Below are 13,286 nucleotides of genomic sequence, written 5' to 3' on the forward strand. Positions count from 1 at the left end.
TATTTATATATTTCTTAATGACAGAACTTAGTTATTTTTAAATAATTTGCTTCCAGCTGATAAATATACAGCAAATGTCTTATTTTGAAGACAAACATGAAGGTCAGAGAGGCCTCCCTGAGCTGGGGACAGTTTCTGGTGTGGTTTTAAATTCTGTGGTCACTCTTCCTGTTATTCATATGCCAGGCATTGTATTTTCTCTGTGAGAATTGGACACCCAAGGTACCAAAGTCAGTCAGAAATGTCTGTAGCTTTTCACCTGTGGCCATAAGAAGGCTAGAGAAAATTTTTGGCTTTCCATTTTGATAAACTTCCCATTTGATAAACTTCCCATTTTTATAAACCATGAGAAAATTACCATGAAGGTATTTCAATTTATATTGCACATCTTCAGCAAGGAGACAGTTCCTGAATTAAAAAGTCAGAGAACACAGAAAGCCTGTAGATCACTTTCAAAATAATTTTACTAAGTTTTTTTTCCCCTTACTTGTTTATTTATTAAAATGAGAATCTGAAAGTGAAGAGTTATCATAGCTAAATCTGTATTTTAGGTCAAGGAGCTACTGAGCAGGTCGTTAATACAAAGGAATAAAGGTTTGAGGTGTAGCAAAATAACTTAGTCCATTATTCAGATATTGCACTTTTTAATCCTTCATTCCCACTGATCTCAATCTCATTATTGAACTCACTTAAATAAACTCAGTTAAATAAATTTAAGTGCCTGGCTCCATAGGAAGGATAGTTTTCATATGTTTAAATCTGCACAAATGAAATGCTTAGACAATAAGGGAGTGGGGAATAAAGCATCTGCAGAGATTCACTTTGATCCAGTAATTTCCTGCTACACTGCCCTCAGAGTCCGAAATGCTGATCTATAGTTCGGTTCTTTTACACCTTAGAAAGAGGTGGACCAAGGTGTGGAAACCCAGAAGGAAACAGTCCCATGAAAACAAAAATACAATGTGGATATTTTTATATCTGGTGCTTTGTTCTGTATCTCAAAGACAGCTGGCCAAAGCAAGGTTCCTGTGTCTGTCTCAATTTTAATACAGAGGATGGATATTTATAGACCTAAAATGACATTTCTCTATATAAAAATGCAGATTTCAGTCAGATTTTCAAGCAAAAATTTAGTAGGTTTGGGGTTTTTTTTTTAAATGAACCCCCTGGTATGAATCTGAATTAAAGGCTTGTGATGGAAATAAGTCAATGTAACTCCTTTCACTCATTTTATAAATACACTCAGTTGTTTTTATAAACAACTCCTCAGACAACACTGGGCTGTTCATTTAATTTTTCAGATGATGAATTATGTGTGTGGAGAAGGAAGGAAGCTGGAAGAGACACAAAGGATAAATTTTTTGGTTGAAACTTCGTCAGGAGCTTGCCCAGAAGGGAAAGGTCAGGTCTGAAGCTGTGTCCAAGGGCAGGAGCATTATCCCACATCATCCTGGCAGGAATTCAGGCACCTCTTTGGAAGCTGAGCACACCCTGATTTGCTGCTGAGCTGCACCTGCAGAAATCAGGAATAACCAAGATTTTATTTCTGTTTCTCACTGAATGACCAAGTGCATCCTCAAGCAAGGGTTCACACATTTCTCCTGCTTTAGATATTTTTCCCTTTATGACTCAGTTAACACCAAGTTATGGAGAACTTGACAGCTTGATAAAAGCTGTGGGAGGTAGAAATGTATTTTCGTGCTCTAGTTATACCTTTAAATGAATAAATATTTAATTACTTGAGGAATGTTTCCTCCTTTTGATAATGTTAGGTGAGGTGTCATAGGTGAGTAGCTGGTACCTAATCTTACCTTCCCCCTTTGGGCAAAATTTGAAAGTTCCAGTGTTGTTTGGTAAGTCCTGAATAATAATGGGCTTGAAAAGAGTGGAATCACTGCAGAATGTGAAATGTTTATACTTACCTGTTTCATCCCTGCTCACTAAAAATTAAACACAAGGAAGAGAGATAAAGTAGGGTTTCCAAAGCCTCCTAGAATATTCAGAGGTAATGACTCTGCTTGGGGGATGTGTTTGATCTATTATTTTTTTTTCCTGAAATATTTCATGCAGAAATTATTTAAAAAAAAGGTTCTTTGGCCTGCATTTTGAGGAGTTCATATTAAATTATCTTTATGGTTCCATTTCCTCAGTGAACCATAGAATTGGATGCTTAGCAGGAGGATAAATGAAAACAAAAATCCACTTTTAAATCTTAATCTCTCATAACCTGTTTGACTATTTTTTTTATAACTGTGACTGTTTTTAATTATGTGTACCCTAGGTGTGCCTGCACAAAAAATTTCCAGGATACAGAGAAATGACCAAAAATCTGACAAGCAGAAATCTACACCCCAGGAAGAAACTGTTGCATTTATTTAGCTGGAATGTTGCATGAATGTCACACAAGACCTTTGGATGGGATGGGATGAGTTTTTTGAGATCTCTGCAGATCCCAATGCCTTGATTTATATATATATATATATATATATATGTCTGTGTATGTGCATTTATGTATAAATACATAAAATTGGTTCCTTCGTTCCAAGGCAGAGACTGAGGAGCTGGAGCGTGTGCAGACAAGGGAGTGTGTGGGATCTCAGCACCTCAGGATGGAGGTGCAGAGTGGCCGAGACCACCCTTGGGGGGCTCGGGAGTCCTGGAATGTTGCCAGAAGTGTCTGGTGGCTGGGCTTTGATCCGACACAGGAGACAACACCTGTATGAGGACTGGGAAGGTTTCACTGGGTGAATGGTGAAGGGATAAGTTAATTAGAGTGTAAAACACAGGGTTTAGGATTTTGGTACAGGGGGGTCTAAAGAAGTAAGATGGAGGAATTGGGGCATGTCCTGTCCTTCTTCTTCTTCTTCTTGGTCTCCATCTTCTGTGGTGATGGTGGCACTTTGGGATTGGTTATTACTAGAAGTGCACCGGTTAATAAGGGTAGAAGGTATTGGGGAAAAATTATAAATATTGTACACGTAACTTCGAGTATAAAGATAAGTGACCGCCCCGGGGGCTCGCAGTGTGCCCATGGCTGACTTGCTGTGCAGACCTCTGTCGGGCTGAAAGAAAATCTTTTAGATAAACAATTAATAAACACCGAGACCGAGACAAGATCAGAAGTCTCTCCTCGTCCTTTGAAGCGTCGGCTCTTCAAGGCCATCCCTGGGCCTTTCCAGGCCACCTAGACAGCACAGAAAACGTACAAGTGGCGTCCCTGAGCTATCTCCGGTCATAAATCAGCAAAGAGAAACCTGAAAGTTACAGGAGTGGAGTTGGGAAGGGTGTGGAGGAGCTGAGGGAGCTGGGCAGGGGCTCAGCCTGGAGCAAAGGGGGATCAGGGGGCCCTTGTGGCTCTGCACAGCTCCTGCCAGGAGGGCACAGCCGGGGGGATTTGGGATCTTATCCCAGGGACAGGGACAGGAGCAGAGGGAACGGCCTCAGGCTGGGCCAGGGGAGGGTCAGGTTTGATATTGGGGAAAAAATATTCATTGAAAGAGTTGTCAGGAATTAGAAGGGGCTGCTCAGGGAAGTGGTGGGCTCACCATGCTTGGAAAAGTTCAAAAACTGTGGGCATGTTGGCATCTGGGGATGTGGGTTAGTGGTGGCCTTGGCTGTGCTGGGGGAATGGTTGGACTCGATGATCTTTGCCAACCTAAATAAATCTATTATTTTACCTATATATAAATATATATATATATATGAACCCAGACACAGTTTTTAGTGGGTTAATATTTGGTTTTGGTTGGGTTTTGGCTGTGTGGAAGCCCAGTCTGGCTCTGTTGAACACTAGGCCCTGGTTTCCTCAGCTTGCACTGAGCTTTACTCAGCCTGGAACCTGCAGGATCTCCCAGGCCCCCTCTGCTGCTTGTCATACACAAATTCCATCATTAGTTAGGCCCTGGAAGATCCATTATTTGTTCCGTAATTGTGGAATAAATTCGGGTCACTGGATTTTGTCACAGAGTTAGGTGAAGCCCACGTGCATCTGAGGTTCATCTGTTCCTTCAGATAAAGCTGTGGGTCTGCACAGGGCACAGCTGGGGGCTCAAACACCTCTGGGGTTTTTACTGAGTCATTTATTTATCCTGGGAAGAAAAGCTACTCCAGCTTTCCCCAGTGCCCTCATCTAACCTGGCTTGGCTGCTCACACAATTTTCTGTATTTGAGGAGCAAAGGGCAAAGATTTATGATCTCCCTTTGCTGGAAGTGATGCCTCAAAAATCCCCCACACACTGTGGAGCTGCCTGTCACTGGGAGCAGTTTAAAGCACAGGTTTGTGTTTGTGTGGATCAGTGGGAAAATTCCCTGCTTGAGGGCACAGGGTGAGCTGCAGGTATCTCACACATCAGCTTTATTGTGCACTGAACGTGAGCCACAGTCCACGGGAAGAGATTTTAGCTTTTCTCAGGGTGTGCATCTTCAAGAGCTTCTGCTGCTCCTAGAAATAATCTTTCTTTTTCCTTTTACCTACAACAGTGACTTTGTAAAGTGATTGTGGGGAAAAACCAGTTTATATCTGAGCTCCTGTTTTGCATGGACACATGAAAGACTTGTCTGTGGGAAGGAGTGATAGAAGTTCATAAATCACAGCTATTTCCTGGAGTCACAAAAACTGCATTGGATAAGCCCTTCCAGATTGCCTTTTCTTTTTCTTTACTTCTTTATATCCTATTTTCTGTTTTGAATTATCCACTTCTACCTTTTCTTTCTCTTTTTGGAGTAAACTTCCATCACCTCAGCCTGGAGGAAGAATCTCTCCTGATTGAAGGGGACTTGCATTGCTATTTCACTAAAATTCTAGGGCTGGGGGTTGATTTTTTTGCACAAATCAATCCTTTAAAAAACTTTTTGCTTTTAAAAAAATCATGAAAATGTGTTATAGTCTATATCTCTGTGACAGAATTTGTGTGAAAGCAATTACACTTTGTACCTTGAAAATTTTCAAATTAGGATCTTTGGGAGGAGGAGGAGGAGAAAAAGACTTTTGCACTGGAAAACATTCTGGAAAGGAGTTTCAAAAAACAAATCCTGAAATAAAACAAGGCATGGTCAGGTATTGTCATCTTGAAGTTCTATGACTAATTCCTTGGAAATATATGAAGAAATAGGTTAAAATAACTTTGATATGTATTTATTTCAACAAAAATTATTTGATGTTAAATTTTAGAGAGATGTAAAAGTGTATGGAGATTTTATAATTTAAATTTTAATAGATTTTATGGAAGAATGGAGGAAACATGGGGGTTTGATATTCAATGTCTCTCTTCAACCCTTTTTATCATCCTAAGGACTTTTCATGGTGAAATTGCAGTCAGATGAGCATATTGTGCTTATCCAGCACAAGGATGAAGGGTTGCCCATCCCAGTTTGTGTTAATATATGCTGTAAATAAAAGAAGAAAATAATTTTTAAAAAAAATTTACATGTCTGTAAAAGTTTTATATAAATTTTCAGACTTAAAGAGACCTAAACCACTGTGGCCACTGTGTCCCCTGAATAAAACACAAATATTGGAGACTCTCACTGAACCTCCTCAAGCAGGCTGATGGTTAGAAAAATAAAACTGAATTAGTCTAAGTCTACATCCACACAGATACTCACATGTAAACTAATAATCTCTGTTACTTTTCTAGAGATATTTCATCAGGAAAAGTATTGTTTGAACTGTTCTGGATTACATTTTGAGACATATCTTGTTACTGCATCCTCCTTAACACCATCAATTTCCTCAGTTAATTTTTATTGTGTGATTCCTAAGATTTGATTTGATTTGATTTTAATTTTATGAAAAAAATGAATGATCTGTAGTGTTTGTGGTTTTGATTTTTTTTTTTTCCAGTAAAGCAGAAGTCAATAGAAACCACTCAGAAAGATTAAAAAAAGAAAAAAAAGAAAAAAAAAAGAGCACCCTGATATATATTTAGTTGTCACTTGATATTTCCAGATATCAAATCTACAAATATTGTACCAAAATACCTGCAACTCCCCTCCTGAAAGGGCTGGACTCTGTGGTCACCATTCTTCACAGAGAAACTGTTACATCTTTCAGATTTTGGGAAATTTTCAAGTCTCAGTCTGAAATTAAACAGTATATGTATCCTGATTGAAATGCTATATGATTTCATGGATAAAGGTTTTCACACTGGGATTGTATTGGCCAGACCGAATCTGGGAGGATTTATAAATTAGTTTGACTCCTGTCCCGAGTCATTTAATTGTGCACAGCCAGGCACAAGGATCTTTTAGTCCCTTCCCTCACTGTGGAAAGACGGAGCACAAATCTGCTTTCAGACTCAAATATAACTGTAAAAGGTTGGTGTTTGTTTCCATTTCAGAAACTACTGCCGTGTTTTTATAAAAATGTGAAGAAAAACTCCTTAAATTACCTTTTTTCCCCCTAGTCTCCTTCTCAAATGCCTTCCAAACTTGGTGGGGGGGGGCAGAGAAAGAGACAGAAAATTACCAGGGCAGCTCTAAAACCTGTAATTTATAATTTATCCTGGTTTTACTCCCAAAAACCTCTGCCTGAGAATATGGTTTGTTCATTGACCTGTAGAGCATCATGTGTTGGGCGTTCTAACTTGTGTCCTGGCAATGCCCTCCCCATCACGGCTCATTGCTCTGGTGCAGCTGATTATAAAAGAGGGAATCAATGAAACGTCAAAGGAGCCACGGCAAGGCTGCAGCTGATGCGGGAATGTCCCAGTGCAGAGGGCACGCTGGCCTTGGCTGCCCTGGGCCTCGGCTCAGAAAATACAGAGATTTATGGCGAGCTGAGCCTCCCATTCAGTTTAATTGTTCCCCTGGGGCTTCCGCACGTGAGAGGAGGGAGGTTCCTGGCTGTGAGGATGTGGGCAAGGTAAGGGTCTTTCCGAGGGAGGGATTCACATTCATCTGTTTTATTTCATTTTATTTTATTTTATTTTATTTCATTTTATTTTATTTTATTTTTTATTTTTTTTTATTTTTTATTTTTTCTATTTTTGAATTTTTAAAAGTTTTTACTTATTTTATTTTTTTTTTACTTTTTATTTTTTCTATTTTTGAATTTTTAAAAGTTTTTACTATTTTATTTTATTTTATTTTATTTTATTTTAATTTTTTTAAATTTAATTTTATTTAATTTTATTCTTTTATTTTTTTATTTTACTTTGGTTTTTTAATTTTATTTTATTATTTTATTTTTATTTTATTTTTTATTTTATGCTTTATTTATTTTATTTTTTATTTTATTTATTTATTTTATTATTTATTTATTTATTTTAAATTTTTTTAATGGTTTGTATTTTTTATTTTATTTTTCTAAAATTTACTTTATTTGATATTTTTTATTTTATTAGTTTCTTTTTCTACAATTTTTTATTTTTAGTTTTTTAATTTTTAAATTGCTTTATTTTATATTAATTTTTATTTTATTTGTTTTATTTATTTTTTATATTTTTACATTTTCTTTTTTTAATTTATTTTATTTTATTATTTTTTATTATTATATTTTATTTTTCATTTTATATTTTTATTTTTAGTTTAATTTTTTTATATTTTATATTATTTTTTGATATTTTTTGTGATTTTTAATTTAATTTTATTTTATTTTATTCTATTTTATTTTATTCTATTTTATTTTATTTTACTTTGGGGCTCAGGGGTGATGGCAGGAGCTGCAGAGGCCCCTCAGATTGTTGGAGCTGAGCAGCAGAATCTCTCTCTAGTGTGTGACAAGGGCAGCTTGCAGGAGGTAACCTGCATTTACAGCACTTCTACAGCAAAAAAAAACGAGCCAACAGACCTCATTCAGAGTCAATTGCATCTATTATTGATGAAGTATTTTAGATTGCAGTGACATTTTATTTTTCCTTTCAGGATTGGCGTTTCTTACTTGGGAGGTTTTCTACATTATTAATTCAATCCTACAGAGCACCTCGCTCTTTTATTTTCTGCTTTCACTGTCTTCTTATTCCTTCCAAAGCTGTGGGATTTTAGATTTGCAGCCAAGATATTGAAAGCTCTGTTCTTGCTTAAAGAAATAATTCAGTACTGATTACTTTATGATTTTTTTTTCTTACACCTCCTCAGCATTTTGTGTTCAGGAGGAAGCATCATTATTTATATTAACCTCATTGGGCGGGCATCTTATAATTCCCCACTGTGATGGCATCAGGAATGTTTTTAGTGTCCTGGAAGAGAGGAAATGTTGTCAAACAGCTTTATCCTTTATCACACATTTCTGCCAGAGAAAGTTTGGGCTGAGTGCATCCATCTCACAAAGCTTTTGATGGTTTCAGAGTTCTCATTGATCCTCACCTCAGACTGTTCAGATGGGTCCAGGCCACTGCATTGCCTGTGTTGGTTTTTGAGATGTTATCTGTCCTGTGCCACAGAACATGACTGGGAGATGACCAAACTGGCGGTGCCTGAGCTGCAGCTGAAACCAGGAGCTGTAAAATGGCCCCACAGAATTTTTCTGAGCAGGTAAATCCCTGATAAGCAGCATTTTACAATGGCTGGAAAAGTTATCCGGGGTTTCAACACACAAAACACATTACTTTTCTCTACTGTAATCTTTTATAAGGAGATTAAAAGAACTGTAAAAGTCAAGATTCATTATGTCATAATATTTCTGAACTAAAATGCACAAATGTCGTGAGAAAACAGGATTGTGACAGTGGTCACAAGGGTCTTTGGATGAGGGAAGAGACGAGGATTTGACTCCATATTTCAGAAGGCTGATTTATTATTTATGATATATATTACATTAAAACTATACTAAAAGAATAGAAGAAAAGATTCTCAGAAGGCTGGCTAAGCTAAGAATAGAAAGGAATGAATAACAAAGGTTTGTGTCTTGGACAGAGAGCCGAGCTAGCAGGGCTGTGATTGGCCATTAATTACAAACATCTAAGATGGGCTAATCAAAAATCCACCTGTTGCATTACACAGCAGCAGATAATCAATGTTTACATTTTGTCCCTGAGGCCTCTCAGCTTCTCAGGAGGAAAAAATCCTAAAGAAAGGATTTTCATAAAAAGATATCTGCGACACAGGATAGTCATAAAAACCCCAGTAAGTGCAGTGGACAAAGGTAGCTGTTCAATCACAGCTGGTTCCTTGAACCCAGGCTTGTTTTCCATCCATCACTGATGGCTTTCTGACTGCAAACTCTCCTCAGAGAAGCTCCCTTCCCATTTGCTTCACTGCCTGCACCTCTCAGATTCCCTTCCCTGCACTCTGTGCTCCCTCCCTTGTGTTTCCCCATCATGGCTCTGTTCTGGAGCCCAATTTCCCTTTCCCCAGGGATCATCTCCTTTTCCACCACTTTTCCCAGGCAATTCCAAGCTGGCTGGGGAGCCTCTGCCCCAGGTGCTGTAGGGTGGGGCTGTGCAGCTCTCTCTATGTCTCAGCTGGGTGGATTAGGACTGTCCAAAAGCAGGGCCATCCCAGACCATCTCCAAGGCATTATTTGTCAGAAGCAAAATGTTCCTTCTGGATGACCCACTCTGTGGGGATTTTCCTTTGAGGGGAATGGCAAATTTGGCTTTACAAACAAGCTGTGGGTCTGCTGGTAGATAAAACCTGCACTGGGAGATAAAAGGAACAATGGGAAGGATTCCACTGATTGATGAATGGAAGAAGATATTTGCTTTTGCAAATAAACTTTAGGTTTGCTGATAAATGAAATTAGACATTGAGAGATGAAAGAAACAATGGGGGAAGAAAAACCCTTAAATTCTATAAGAATTAAAAATTAAAAGGGAGAGTTATACATTAGAGGAAAATCTTCAGTATCAGGTGTTCTGATCAGTCTGTACCTCTCTAGGACCTCAGCTAATGGGGAAAGAGAGAAGGGAAATGCAGATGGGATATTGGGATAAAAAGGAGGCTGTGTCCTCCAAAAATTGGAGAGATCCCAGAGCAATGCCCCACGGCCTCTCCTTTATTCAAATAAAGCCGCAAAGGACTCCTCTCTGTCTTTTTTGGACATAAACCTCTGGTGTTTGTGGATTTTCTTAACACCTGAGAGAAGGGCTGACAGCTGTCTCTGCTTTATCCTGTCAGGCTGCACCCAGCAGTGACCTGAGACCTTTGTTAAACCCCTGAGCTCAGTTTGCTGCCTGGCTGCAGGGAGAAATTGGGCTGGGAGAGCCCAGGAAAACACCTCAGGGGCTCCATACTGTGGGCCAGCAATGGACAGTAGGAGGAAATAAAATTCCATACACTTTGGGGACACTTTTCCCAGCTGCTTCAAGTTTGAAACAGGACTGTTGCCCTCCCTCACTTTGGCTCTGTTGGGCTTGGGGGCAGGGGGAAAATTTAGATTTATTTACTTCTGTCAAAGTGTGATTTCTCAGAGTAGGCTTTGATGAGAGAGATTAATTTCCATGTTTTATGTTATGGGGACTTGTGTGTTGTCTGAACTGAAATTGTGCCATGCGTGGCACGAGTGTTACTGTGGGAACCGAGCACTCAGCATTGCCCTCTTAACAACAGCTTCCTTTGCCTGGAAATCCTTTTTTTCCCTGGGCTTTCAATTCTCATAGACAGACCCTGAAGTGCTGGTGTGTTCGTTACAGGCACTTGAATTTCTCCACTTACAGATTTGTGCCTTTGTGAGACTCCCAAAACTTGCTTGCAGACCACAGTGCAAAGTGTGTGTGCTGTGTAGGATAAAACTGGATTGTTTTATGGGTTGTTTGATTGGGTTGTTTCCTGCAACTAGCGCATAAAAGGGAATATTTGGGAATTTAGCATAATTCCATGGGTCAGGTTGCATTTGGAGGTACAAGTAATCTTTTCCCAAAATGCTTAAAAAATAAACAGAAGTGTGGCAGATGTGGAGAAGGAAACTAGACCATGGCTGCAAAGGAAATGAGGGAGTTGAGTTTATCTGACCTCTTCAAAACACCCAGAACTTCTCCACTGAATGGGGGAGTTTTGGGGTGGTATTTTGCGATCAAGTAGGGGGATGAGTTTATTTTGTAAGAATATCATGCATTTAGTGAATACAACATGTCTGACCTCTACAAAATACTCAGAAATGCTCCACTGACTGGTTTACTCAGGAATTTTGTACAAAATACTCAGGAATTCTACAAAATACTCAAGACCTCTACAAAATACTCAGGAATTCTGCACTGAGTTTTGGGGTTGATTTTTGGGATCAAGTGGGGGGGGATGAGTTTATCTTGTACGAATATCATGCATTTGCTGCAATACAACATATCTGACGTCTACGAATTACCCAGAAATTCTGCACTCAATGGGGGAATTTTGGGATTGATTTTTGGGATCAAGTAATGGAGCTGAGTTTACCTGATCTCTTCCAAAAACAGAAATTCTCCACTGAATGGAGGTGTTTGGGGGCTGATTTTTGGGATCAAGTGGGGAAGATGAGTTTACCTGACCTCTCGGATAAACACAGAGAAATTACTCAGATTCTCAGAAATTCTGCACTGAATGGGGGAGTTTTTTTGGGATCAAGTGGAGGAGATGAGTTTGTCTTGTAAGAATATCATGCATTTAGTGCAATGCAACATATCTGACCTCTACAAAATACCCAGACATTCTCCACTGAATGGAGATGTTTGGGGGTTGATTTTTGGGATCAGGTGGGGGAGCTGAGTTTATCTGACCTCTTCAAAATTCTCAGAAATTCTCTACTGAATGGTTTACTCAGCAATTCTCTACAAAATACTCAAGACCTCTACAAAATACTCAGGAATTCTACACTGGGTTTTGGTGTTGATTTTTGGGATCAAGTGGAGGAGATGAGTTTATCTTGTAAGAATATAATGCATTTGCTGCAATACAACATATCTGACCTCTACAAAATACCCAGAAATTCTGCACTCAATGGGGGAGTTTTGGGATTGACTTTTGGGATCAAGTGGGGGAGATGAGTTTACCTGATCTCTCAGATACACTGAGAGAAATTACTCAGATACTCAGAAATTCTGCACTGAATGAGGGATTTTTGGGGTTGATTTCCACGATCAGATGTAGAAGTTTTCCTGCTGCCTGATTGAGATGAAATCTCTGCCTGCAGAGCCCCGAGGGCTGGGGCTGGGGAGGGCCCAGGAGCAGCACAGGGCTCAGTGAGGGTTTGTTAACCTGTTTGCTCTGCCTTTATTCTCTTTATTCTCACTGCTGGCTGCCTGTCTCATTAACCTGCCTGATCTGGCACCGTGTCTGTAGGAGGCCACTTGAGCACAGAAGCTCTCTCCCCATGGAAGCTTCAGAAACCAATTTAACTCGACAATAAGTGGTGCAGGAATTGCAGGAGTTTCACTCCTGAGGTCATAAATGTATATCAATGAATAGGAACTTCATAAGTATGCTATGCAAAATCTTCTATCTGCAGTTAATTCTATATTAAAATCCATATATTGGCAGATTAGACACCAGTAAAATATGGATAATACTGAAGCAGTGAGTCATATCACCAGTGGTAAGGCCCCTTGTGAAGAATTTTATCAGGAGTTTAAATTAATTTTTTTTTTTAAATTGTCCCAAATATGTTTTATTGTAATTATCTTTGTCTGAGGTTCTGGTAAGAAAACATGTATCATTTTGTAATACCAATGCCTCATAACTGTGGATTCTTGCCCTGTGCAGTAATATTAAAGTGACTTTATATTCCTGAAGTGCAGAAATGAAACAGGAGACAATTCAGAATATCCTCTCTTATAATTGATTATAATTATTTTGCCAAAACAACCCTTCAGTCATAAGTTAGCTTAGCTTACAATGCACTGGTATTGAATAAATATTTTGTTCTTGCACATCTCTTTTCTGCAGCAGTAGTGATTTGATCCCAGTTGAAATTTGTACTAGTAAGAACATGCTTTCCACAGGGTCTTTTTGTTTTGCTTTGTTTAAAAGAAGGGAAGGAAAATCTTTCTTTACCTCAACCAATCTAAAAATGAATTAGTGCCAGATGATTACCTCTTTGGAATGCTGTTGTTGTTGGTTTTGGGGTTGGTTTTGGGGTGGTTTTTAAATTTGTTGTTGTTTTTGGTTTTGGGGGTTTTTTTTGTTTCTTTTTGGTTTTTTGTTTTGTTTTGTTGTTGTTTTTGTTTTTGTTTTGTTTTTTTGTTGTTGTTGTTTTTTTTTGGGGGGGGGGGTTGGGTTTTTTGTTTTTTTATCTTTTTGGTGTAAAATTGAAAATGCCAGCCCAGATTTTCTTCAGCACCATGGACAGGGGCCCCTGGGGATGCCCGGCCCCTGGAATGGCTGGCTGCCGAAGGAGCTGCGGCGCCCTGGTGACTCACAGAGATGATGCCAAGGGA

This window comes from Ammospiza caudacuta, chromosome 4 (genome assembly GCF_027887145.1).
Source record: "Ammospiza caudacuta isolate bAmmCau1 chromosome 4, bAmmCau1.pri, whole genome shotgun sequence".
Lineage (NCBI taxonomy): Eukaryota > Metazoa > Chordata > Aves > Passeriformes > Passerellidae > Ammospiza > Ammospiza caudacuta.